General features: G+C 41.6%; 1 long non-coding RNA gene across 1 annotated transcript; it reads right to left on the bottom strand.

Annotated features, from left to right (window-relative positions):
* Positions 1-838: 838 nt before the first annotated feature.
* Positions 839-9,131, bottom strand: LOC145719781 (uncharacterized). Its single transcript, XR_014142604.1, has 2 exons — positions 8,959-9,131; positions 839-955 (listed from the first exon to the last, which is right to left on the bottom strand). It is a non-coding gene; the product is annotated as an uncharacterized LOC145719781 (long non-coding RNA).
* Positions 9,132-9,945: the final 814 nt, after the last annotated feature.

Genomic DNA, 9,945 nt, shown 5'->3' with positions numbered 1-9,945 from the left:
CCATGAGAGACGATGGACTCTGAAAAACAAACTGAGGGTTCTAGAGGGGAGGGGGGTGGGAGGATGGGTTAGCCTGGTGGTGGGTATTGAGGAGGGCACATTCTGCATGGAGCACTGGGTGTTATGCACAAACAATGAATCATGGAACACTACATCTAAAACTAATGATGTAATGTATGGGGATTAACATAATAAAAAAAAAAAAAAAAGAATACAGTATATAGGAGCGCCTGGGTGGCTCAGTCGTTAAGCATCTGCCTTCGGCGCAGGTCATGATCCCAGGGTCCTGGGATCGAGCCCCGCATCGGGCTCCCTGCTCAGCGGGAAGCCTGCTTCTCCCTCTCTCACTCCCCCTGCTTGTGTTCCCTCTTCCACTGTGTCTCTCTCTGTCAAATAAATAAATAAAATCTTTAAAAAAAACAAAAAAGAATACAGTATATAACACGTACACAAAATATGTGTTTATCAACTATGTATGTTATTGCTAAGGCTTCCAGTCAATAGTAGGCTATTAGCAGTTAAGTTCTGGGGAAGTAAAAAGTTATACATAGATGTTCAACTGTGCAGGGGCTGCACTAAACCCTGCACTGTTCAAGGGTCAACTGTGTACTCTTGCTGCTTTTAATAGGTTAGAGCTTAAGTACAGTAACTCCCTTGAGAGCAAGAACATTTTCTAAATCATCCAGACAATTCTTAATACAGTTTATAGACAATTCTTAATACAGTTTATATATGTGTTAAAATAAACAGACAACCATACCTGAAAATCATGAATGATGTGATGAACCGCTTCAGAATCCAAAAGATTAACCTGTTCAAATTTTGGTCTTGCTCTTCTAAAACCACAGCCAAAGGCATGCCAATTATTCTGCTTAAATTCTTTATACACAGCTCTGCCAAGAAGCCCAGTGGCACCAGTAATCAGAACCCGCCTACTGGGGACGTTAACTTCCTCCTAAAAGGTAAAGTGGGAGAAAAAAGGATTACTTATTTTGAAAATATTCTCTCTACAAAATTAGTCACCATCATTGTTTACTAAGTACTTCGAGTCTAAGTAGTTTGCTTCATGTCCCGTATCTATTAGACAATTCTTAAGTTAGAACAAAGATCAAGTTGCATCAATAATTATATCAGTTAAGAAAAGATTTTATTGGGGTGCCTGGGTGGCTCAGATGGTTAAGCAACTGCCTTCGGCTCAGGTCATGATCCCAGGGTCCTGGGATCAAGCCCCACATCGGGTTCCTTGCTCAGCGGGGAGTCTGCCTCTCCCTCTCCCTCTGCCTGCTGCTCCCCCTGCTTGTGCTCTCTTTCAAATAAATAAAAATAAAATCTTAAAAAAATTTAAAAAAAGAAAAGTTTTTATTAATCCTATCCATTAAGAAGAACCTAAGAACCTAAGATGATACTATAAGGATATACCTAGTCAAATAGATTTAGATTTCCTATTTTTTTAAATAAATATTTAATTTTAAGTAAACTCTACACCTAACATGGAGCTCGAATTTACAACCCTGAGATCAAGAGTCACATGCTCCACTGACTGAGCTAGCCAGGTGCCTTGATTTCCTGTTAATAATGGAAAATCTTATTTTAATGATCAATGATCTCCAAATGAATAAAGAGCAATTTTAATTACATTCCCCAGTTTATAAACATGCACAATTAGTTTGAAGCTTACTAATTTTTTTTTTAAAGATTTTATTTATTTGACAGAGAGAGAGAGGGAACACAAGCAGGGAGAGTGAGAGAGGGAGAAGCAGGCTTCCCGCCGAGGAGGGAGCCCGATGTGGGGCTCGATCCCAGGACCCTGGGATCACGACCTGAGCTGAAGGCAGACGCTTAATGACTGAGCCACCCAGGCACCCCGAAGCTTACTAATTTTTTGTGCCCCAATTAACTATCTGGCTGTAATCCACCAATAATTTCACAAATTGACAATTTTGGTTTTCAGTTTGTAATCCCAAGTTTTCTTTCAACTCTCATTGATTTATCATATTCTGGTAAGTCTGAGTTACAGAATTCTCATTTCACAGGAATTTATGTGGAGGAAAAATAAATGTGGTCCTTATAGTAATAATATTCCAGGTTGACTGGTAAATGTTCCTGAGTTAACTCTAAATTTACCTTAACAGACCAGTTAAAACTAACATGGTGGGGGGGTACCCTACACAGAAGATAAGGGAAAAAAAGAAAAAAGAAACCTAAATATTTTAAACTAATCTGTGTTCTTATATGAAAAAGAAAAAATTCCTTACACAATGAAATTAAAAGGAACTACTATTTAGGAAAAAAAAGTTCTTTCCAAAGCAGTTTAAAAACTTCCCTTCTTCCCAAGATGGGTAACACCAAATTTCCCAAACTCTTGAATAAAATCAACATTTACTATTTTAAAAACCACCAATAAAAAGTTTTATTAGGGGACGCCTGGGTGGCTCAGTCGGTTAAGCGTCTGCCTTCGGCTCAGGTCATGATCCCAGGGTCCTGGGATCGAGTCCCGCATCGGGCTCCCTGCTCCGCGGGGAGCCTGCTTCTCCCTCTGCCTCTGTCTCTCTCTGTCTCTCATGAATAAATAAATAAAATCTTTAAAAAAAAAAAAAAGTTTGGGGCGCCTGGGTGGCTCAGTTGGTTGAGTGACTGCCTTCGGCTCAGGTCATGATCCTGGAATCCCAGGATCGAGTCCCGCATCGGGCTCCCTGCTCGGCGGGGAGTCTGCTTCTCCCTCTGACCCTCCTCCCTCTCATGCTCTCTGTCTCTCATTCTCTCTCTCTCAAATAAATAAATAAATAAAATATTTAAAAAAAAAAAAGTTTTATTAAGGCCACTTGGCTGGCTGAGTCGGTACAGCCTGCGACTCTTGATCTCAGAGTCATGATCAAGCCCAAGTTGGGTGTGGAGCCTACTTTAAAAAAAAAAATTTATTAGGGGCACCTGGTGGCTCAGTCCTTAAGCGTCTGCCTTTGGCTCAGGTCATGATCCCAGGGTCCTGGGATTGAGCCCCGCATCCGGCTCCCCGCTCCTCGGGAAGCCTGTTCTCCTTCTCCCACTCTCCCTGCTTGTGTTCCCTCTCTCGCTGTGTCTCTCTCTGTCAAAAAAATAAATAAAATCTTTAAAAAAAATTTTTATTACATTTTTTCAATTTGGGGTCTTTTTATTTCAAGTGCTGTTGTCACCTATTCTGAGCTGTCAAAAACTTTAAACAAGGGCGCCTGGGTGGCTCCGTTGGTTAAGCGACTGCCTTCGGCTCAGGTCATGATCCTGGAGTCTCAGGATCGAGTCCCGCATCGGGCTTCCTGCTCAGCAGGGAGTCTGCTTCTCCTTCTGACCCTCCCCCCTCTCATGTGCTCTCTCTTTCTCATTCTCTCTCTCAAATAAATAAATAAAACCTTTAAAAAAAAAAAAACTTTAAACAAGCAGGACGTCTGGGTGGCTCAGTTCGTTAAGCATCTGCCTTCAGCTCAGGTCACAATCCCAGGGTCCTGGGATTGAGTCCCACATCAGACTCCCAGTTCAGAGGGGAGTCTGCTTCTCCCTCTCCCTTCTGCCTCTTCCCCAGCTCATGCTCTCTCTTGCTCCCTCTCTCTCAAATAAATAAAATCTTAAAAAAAATAAATAAAAAGCTTTAAACAAGCATACAATAACTAAAGATCTTTCTTTGTTAGTCATTAGTTCAACGGAATAATTTAACACTATGCAATTTTTTTTTTTTAAAGAAGGCCACCACAAGGGCACCTGGGTGGCACAGTCAGTTAGGCCTCCAGCTCTTGGTTTCAGCTCAGGTCCTGATCTCAGAGTCATGAGACTGAGCCCAGTGTTGGGTTCCACACACTGGGCTCCACACTCAGCAGGGAGTCTGCTTGATATTCTCTCTCCTGCTCCCTCTGCCCTTCCAGCTTGCATGCACATGCATGCTCATACTCTTTCTCTGAAATTAATAAATCTTAAAAAAAAAAAAAGCCCCCCAAATTAGGTATTCTTACCATAGTAAAAATCTGAAATGAAAGGGCTGATAGAAACAGTATAAAGGGGGGCATCTGGGTGGCTCAGTCGGTTAGGCATCCAACTCTTGGTTTCTGATCAGGTCATGATCTCAGGGTGGTGCAATCAAGCCCCAGGTTGGGTTCCCCATGGGGTCAGATTGTCCCTCTCCTTCCCCGATTGCGCACATGCTCTCTCACACTTTCTCTCTCTCAAATAAAAGCTTAAAAAAACCATATAATGGTTAACTCTTAAAGATATTTTTTCCTTAGTTCAACCAATTCCAAACATTTTAAAAGTTGAAGTAAAAATCGTCTAGGCTCTCTGTTGTAAAACTTGGCTCTAAGCCAACTGATCTATGAAAACAAGGATTTCAGCCAGCAAAATATTTTCTTTGAATTTTGGCAAGAAAACCGCTCTACAAAGACTGATTTGTAAAGAAGAGAAAACATGCCAAGCCTAGTAGACACAATCAGAAAACAATTTATACAGGATAAATACCATTAAGATCCCTAGGAAAATTATTATAAAAGAGCTATGATTTGGTTTCTTCTGAGTTTCTTTTTATTACATTAAAGAAGCAAAGGAATAGTAGCTTTTTTTTTTTTTAAGATTTTATTTATTTATTTGACAGAGAAAGACACAGCGAGAGAGGGAACACAAGCAGGGGGGAGTGGGAGAGGGAGAAGCAGGCTCCCCGCCGAGCAGGGAGCCCGATGCGGGACTCAATCCAGGGACTCCAGGATCATGACCTGAGCCGAAGGCAGTCGCCCAACCAACTGAGCCACCCAGGCGCCCAAGAAGCAAAGGAATATATAACAGTTCTTGGTTGGTGGTTCTTAGGCTTCACTATTTATAAGAATCATGCAAAAGACTTTCAGATTCAGTACATCTGGGATAAGTCCTGATAATTTGCATTTCTAACAAGTTCCCAGGAATGTGCTGAAGATGGTGATTTGGGAAATGCCCTTTGAGAAGTATAATCTTGAACTCCAGGAAAAATCCAAGGTTTTCCTAAAGAAAAATTTATCTTATTCAAAGAAGCCAAAAAATTGTCATCTACCATTCTAGAAGCAACATCTTTCCTTCCCTCTTCTCCCATTAAAAAAGGAAAAAAGAGGGGTGCCTGGGTGGCTCAGTCGTTAAGCGTCTGCCTTCGGCTCAGGTCATCATCCCAGGGTCCTGGGATCGAGCCCCGCATCGGGCTCCCTGCTCTGCAAAAAGCCTGCTTCTCCCTCTCCCGCTCCCCCTGCTTGTGTTCCTGCTCTCACTATCTCTCTCTGTCAAATAAATAAATAAAATCTTAAAAAAAAAAGAAAAGTGAAAGAACAAGTATATGTATTCCACAAAGGTTACTGAACAGTGGATTCAGATCTCTGAGTACTTCACTGATTCTGTGAAGCACACTTTTTCCTCATTTTAACATCCCTGTTAAATGAATGAAATAGAGATGCATCTTATTACTGTGTCATAGTCTGGCATTGTCTTTTGCTTTTTAGTGCATCTTAAAATCAGAGCTCAGATGACCTTATAATCAAGTACATCTTAGACTTGATGAAATACAGTATTAAATTACAAGGACAGCAAGGGTCTTAGGGAATTTAATCCACTTAACTTTAAAAAAAGGATGAGGTTGCATGGAAAAAATACAACCTTATGTCCTTATAGCCTGGAGTAATTTGTAAGATCCCTAGAAGAGGAAACAGTCCATGGTACCCAATGGTCAGATGTCAATGCTTAAGAATTTTCTTTATTAAATGAGCAGAGATCTGAAGTGCAAGCATTTCCTAAAACGGAAATGATACTGCACAATCTTATATTAGAAAACTATCGAGTGTTATGTAAGCCTCATTCATACCTTCTGATCATTAAGAATAGCCTTGTTAGACATGCAGGGCAAATACTGTTTCCAAACCGAGGAATCTGAAGCCCAGAGATGTTAAAGGCTTTACCTACAGGAAATGGAAAAGGTTGGGCCCAGAACTTGTTTCTAGCATCTGTGGTCCAGCCAAATACATATTGAGTTTTGTCTTAATCCTTTGACCTTCTATTTGATTTCATAATGATTAAATTTTAACTATTCTGCCACAAAATGTGGTATTGAGAAGTTACTGAAATCTCTATTGATCGAATTTCTCATTAGTAAAATGAGGTATGTGGACAAGATGACTAAGGCTCTTCCAGCTTTACAGTTCTACAATTCTAACATTTTTCATATTATCCTTAACACAGAGGGGACTGAAAAAAAGTGAAAGGAACTTCATTTACTTAATTTTTCCTCTTTTCACTGAGTTCTCTCTAGAGACTGAATGAGCACCTTCTGTCACCACTATAAGAGCCAAGACTTTTGTCATTTGGACTGCAAGTTTATTGGTGGTTAGCAAATAAAATATGCCTCACTCTGAAATTAAAAGATGCCAAACAAAAATATCTATTTTTGACTTTCTATATATAAACAAATCCACCTGAAGCTTTTAAAAAGCACATTGTTTTGATTTTTTTATTTTTAAAAGGAAAAATATTCCTCTAAAAAATTACTTTGGACTGTTACTCCATAAAATATTTTAGTCCTGCAAAACTCAGGAATATCCATGCACTTCAAGGAACTCAGAATGAAGAAGCTGTAGTTTTTTTTTTTTTTTAAGATTTTATTTATTTATTTATTTGAGAGAGAGAGAGAGAGAAACAGCATGAGAGGGGATAGGGTCAGAGGGAGAAGCAGGCTGCCCGCTGAGCCGGGAGCCCGATGCGGGACTTGATTCCAGGACTCCGGGATCATGACCTGAGCCGAAGGCAGTCGCTTAACCAGCTGAGCCACCCAGGCGCCCGAAGCTGTAGTTAACCCAAACCACAATAAAGAGTTGAAAATACTGTCTGCCTGAAAAGTCTTTTTCTTTTTTTTTTTTAAGACTTTATTTTTTGACAGAGAGAGTGAGAGAGCACCAGCAGGGGGAAGAGTAGAGGGAGAGGGAGAAGCAGACTCCCCACTGAGCAGGGAGCCAGCACCCTGGGATCACGACCTGAGCCGAAGGCAGATGCTTAACCATGTGAGCCACCCAGGCACCCTGAAAAGTCTACTTTCTTAATTTTTATTATATGTATAGTATCAAGTATCACTTCAAGATACTCTGAACGTATTTGCCTCTAACTATATAAACTCTTAGAAGTACGGAACTACAAGTGACCAGATTTATATACACCAAAAGAATTCTTGAAAAATTAAATACATATAAATAAATGTAGAGGTACCACTCTTATTATGTTACCTAATCAAATGACACTAAACTATAGGTAATGGGATAAATGGCTCTTTCAAAATAGTCAAACACTACTCTGGGACAGTGATTTCTACTTTAGCACACTTGCATTAACTTCTACTCAGAATGTCCTAGAAAAAGAATGAGACATCACTAACATCTAAATAGAGATCTTCTTAAATTTTAGTGGTAAATACAATACTTTGCTATTTTTAAAACCTCTTAAATTTGGCAGTTTCCTATTCATTTCTTTAATCCTCATACAACATTCCCTTGGAGGCAGATCTCTGAGTAGACATTACTGGACTCTAAGAAACTCAAGATCCCGTGACTACCTACGTGACACTGTCACTCTATTTCTACCCTACAAGACAGTCTTAACAGGTACCACTACAGTCGCCTTCTCCAATGTAAGCTGTTAGGCATTCCTCATTCTCACAAGTGAATTTTAATTCTACACATTCTGAGAGAGCAGCAAATATGTGTCAAGATTTAGGTGGGGACCCCTGGCCAGCTCAGTCTGTACAGCAAGCAACCCTTGATCTCAGGGCTATGAGTTTGAGCCCCATGTTGGGTGTAGAAATTATTTTAAAATAAAAAAAAAAAAGATACAGGGTTATCGTTTTTAGTGAAGGAAATCTTTTCATTAGTTTACTGAACTCCTACTGTGAAAAAAGATTAAGCTTTACACACACATATGCATATATATGTAAACAACATGTAACATTATGCATTCAGTACTTTTGGGGGCACATAGGAACAATACAGAAGTTTAAATAGTCCATCTAGCCTAACTTTACCCCCCCAAACCCCAAGGTGATTAGAAATACTAAATACACTATCTCTTGGAAGCATAAAAATTCTGCAATATCAAAAACAGCCATCTCCCATATCTTCTCTTATTTCCATAAGACATATCCGTCTAGGCATTAACATTTTTCTTTTCCCCATTGCTAGATATATTCTGTGGATTGCTGGGAAGCCTGGAATGAAATACAAGAAAGAATGGAGGAGAGGGATGCCTGGGATAGCTCTCCCACAGTAACAATCTTCCTTTATGTAACCTCAATAGTGGTTCAAAGCCTAAGAAAGTGAAAGAGATTGGTATCTGAATCTCGGCTCCAAGCTTACTGAATGAACTTGGGCGAAGGACTCATCCTGTAAACCTCAATTTTCTCATCTGTAAAATGGAGCAAAAAACAGTATCTTATAGTTATGACGATTAAATAATGCATGTAAATAATGCATGTAAAGTGGATAACATAGTGCCCTGCACTAAGAGTTCAGTAAGTTGTCATCTCCAAATCTGCTTTAAAAAAAAAAAAAAACAACTTTCCCCTTCTTTCTCAGATAAGAACTGGTAAAATCGAGAGATCCGAACAAAGAATGAAAAAGAAATTCAGAGAGATAAAACCGAAAGAGCTCTGAAAAGCCCCTCTTCGTTCCTGGGAAGGGAGACAGAAAACACCAGAATAAAACCAGACCTACTCGTTTCCTGCCGCAGGACTGGAAGAGCAAACACTGACGGGTGTGCACAAAAGTAAACAAACTCGGTGGCGCCGCCCTCTCCTCCCAGAGCTGGAAAGGAGGTGCTGGGGCGACTCAGAGCCGGGGGCTCGGATTCCTGCAGGAGGCGCAGGGTAAATCACTCGAGCCCCCGCGACCTAGCTCGTCCCCCTCTGCATTCCCGGTTCCCTCTACGAGACCCCCGGGCCGACTCCCTCACCTCCACCAGCCGACAGCTCCCGGGAACAAAGTGGATGGAAAGCTCATTCTCCCGCCCCACCATGCCCGCCGTCTCCGCGCCGCCGCCGCAGCGACCGCCACTTCCTCCAGCCCAGGATCGCCACGGGCCGCAGCTCCGTCGCCCTCGGCCCGCCTCCCTAGGTCCGGGCCGGCCCCCGCTCTCCGCTTCCGGCTTCCGCCGCCAAGGCCTCACCCGTTGATTGGCCACGCTCAGCCGTAGCCCCCAGAAAGGGGGCGGGCGCGTTCAGTACGCTCCCAGCCCACTCGCCAACTCTTAAAGGGATACACAAAACAAAGGCCTTGGCCTTACGCACAGAATACAAGTTTTGTTTGGGGAGGAGTTGTTTATTTTATGTACTTTTTTCTTTCTTTGTCTTTGTTCTAGACTAGGGAAGGATTGAATTGGATCGCCTAAAGTTTCAGGTCACCAGACTGTGCAGTGCGTAAGAATCAACTGGGCATGTAATACATAAAGTAGGAGAAAACATTTTAAAGCCAGGGGGTGGGTTTGGGGAAGACGAGGAGGAGGGAGGAGAGTGGACATCTATCTCTGCAGCATTAGGAGTGTTGTTTTGTTTTTTTTTTCCCCAGAGGTTTAGAAAGACAAAGACTAAAAACACAAGTGTTGGCATCTGAGTCATTAACACCTCAACAACCCATTTGTCTTTCTGGGATGCTAAAAAGTGGTACGTGTGAAATTCTCCAAATAAGTCAAACTATTTTTAACTAGTTAAAAATAAAAGGGGGGGGGCGCTAGGGGGAGTAATTATCCTGGTGCATCTTCAAAACACTGATTCTCGGACTGTACCCATAAATACAGAACGAGAATCTATGGGTAGTAGAGCCAGGGACTCTACATTTTAGCGGAATGAACAGGAGTCCAAACCCCATCCAATCCCCTTTGAGAAGCAGTCCCATCAGGAGCTGCCCCGTCGGGCTCCGCGAGCTTGGCCTCCTCAACCACAGC

The sequence above is a fragment of the Leptonychotes weddellii genome, unplaced genomic scaffold (genome assembly GCF_054177405.1).
Source record: "Leptonychotes weddellii isolate Sample4059 unplaced genomic scaffold, ASM5417740v2 HiC_scaffold_710, whole genome shotgun sequence".
NCBI classification, from domain to species: Eukaryota; Metazoa; Chordata; class Mammalia; order Carnivora; family Phocidae; genus Leptonychotes; species Leptonychotes weddellii.
The sequence above is the reverse complement of the archived record's forward strand: the minus strand, read 5'-3'. Positions and strand labels throughout refer to the sequence as shown.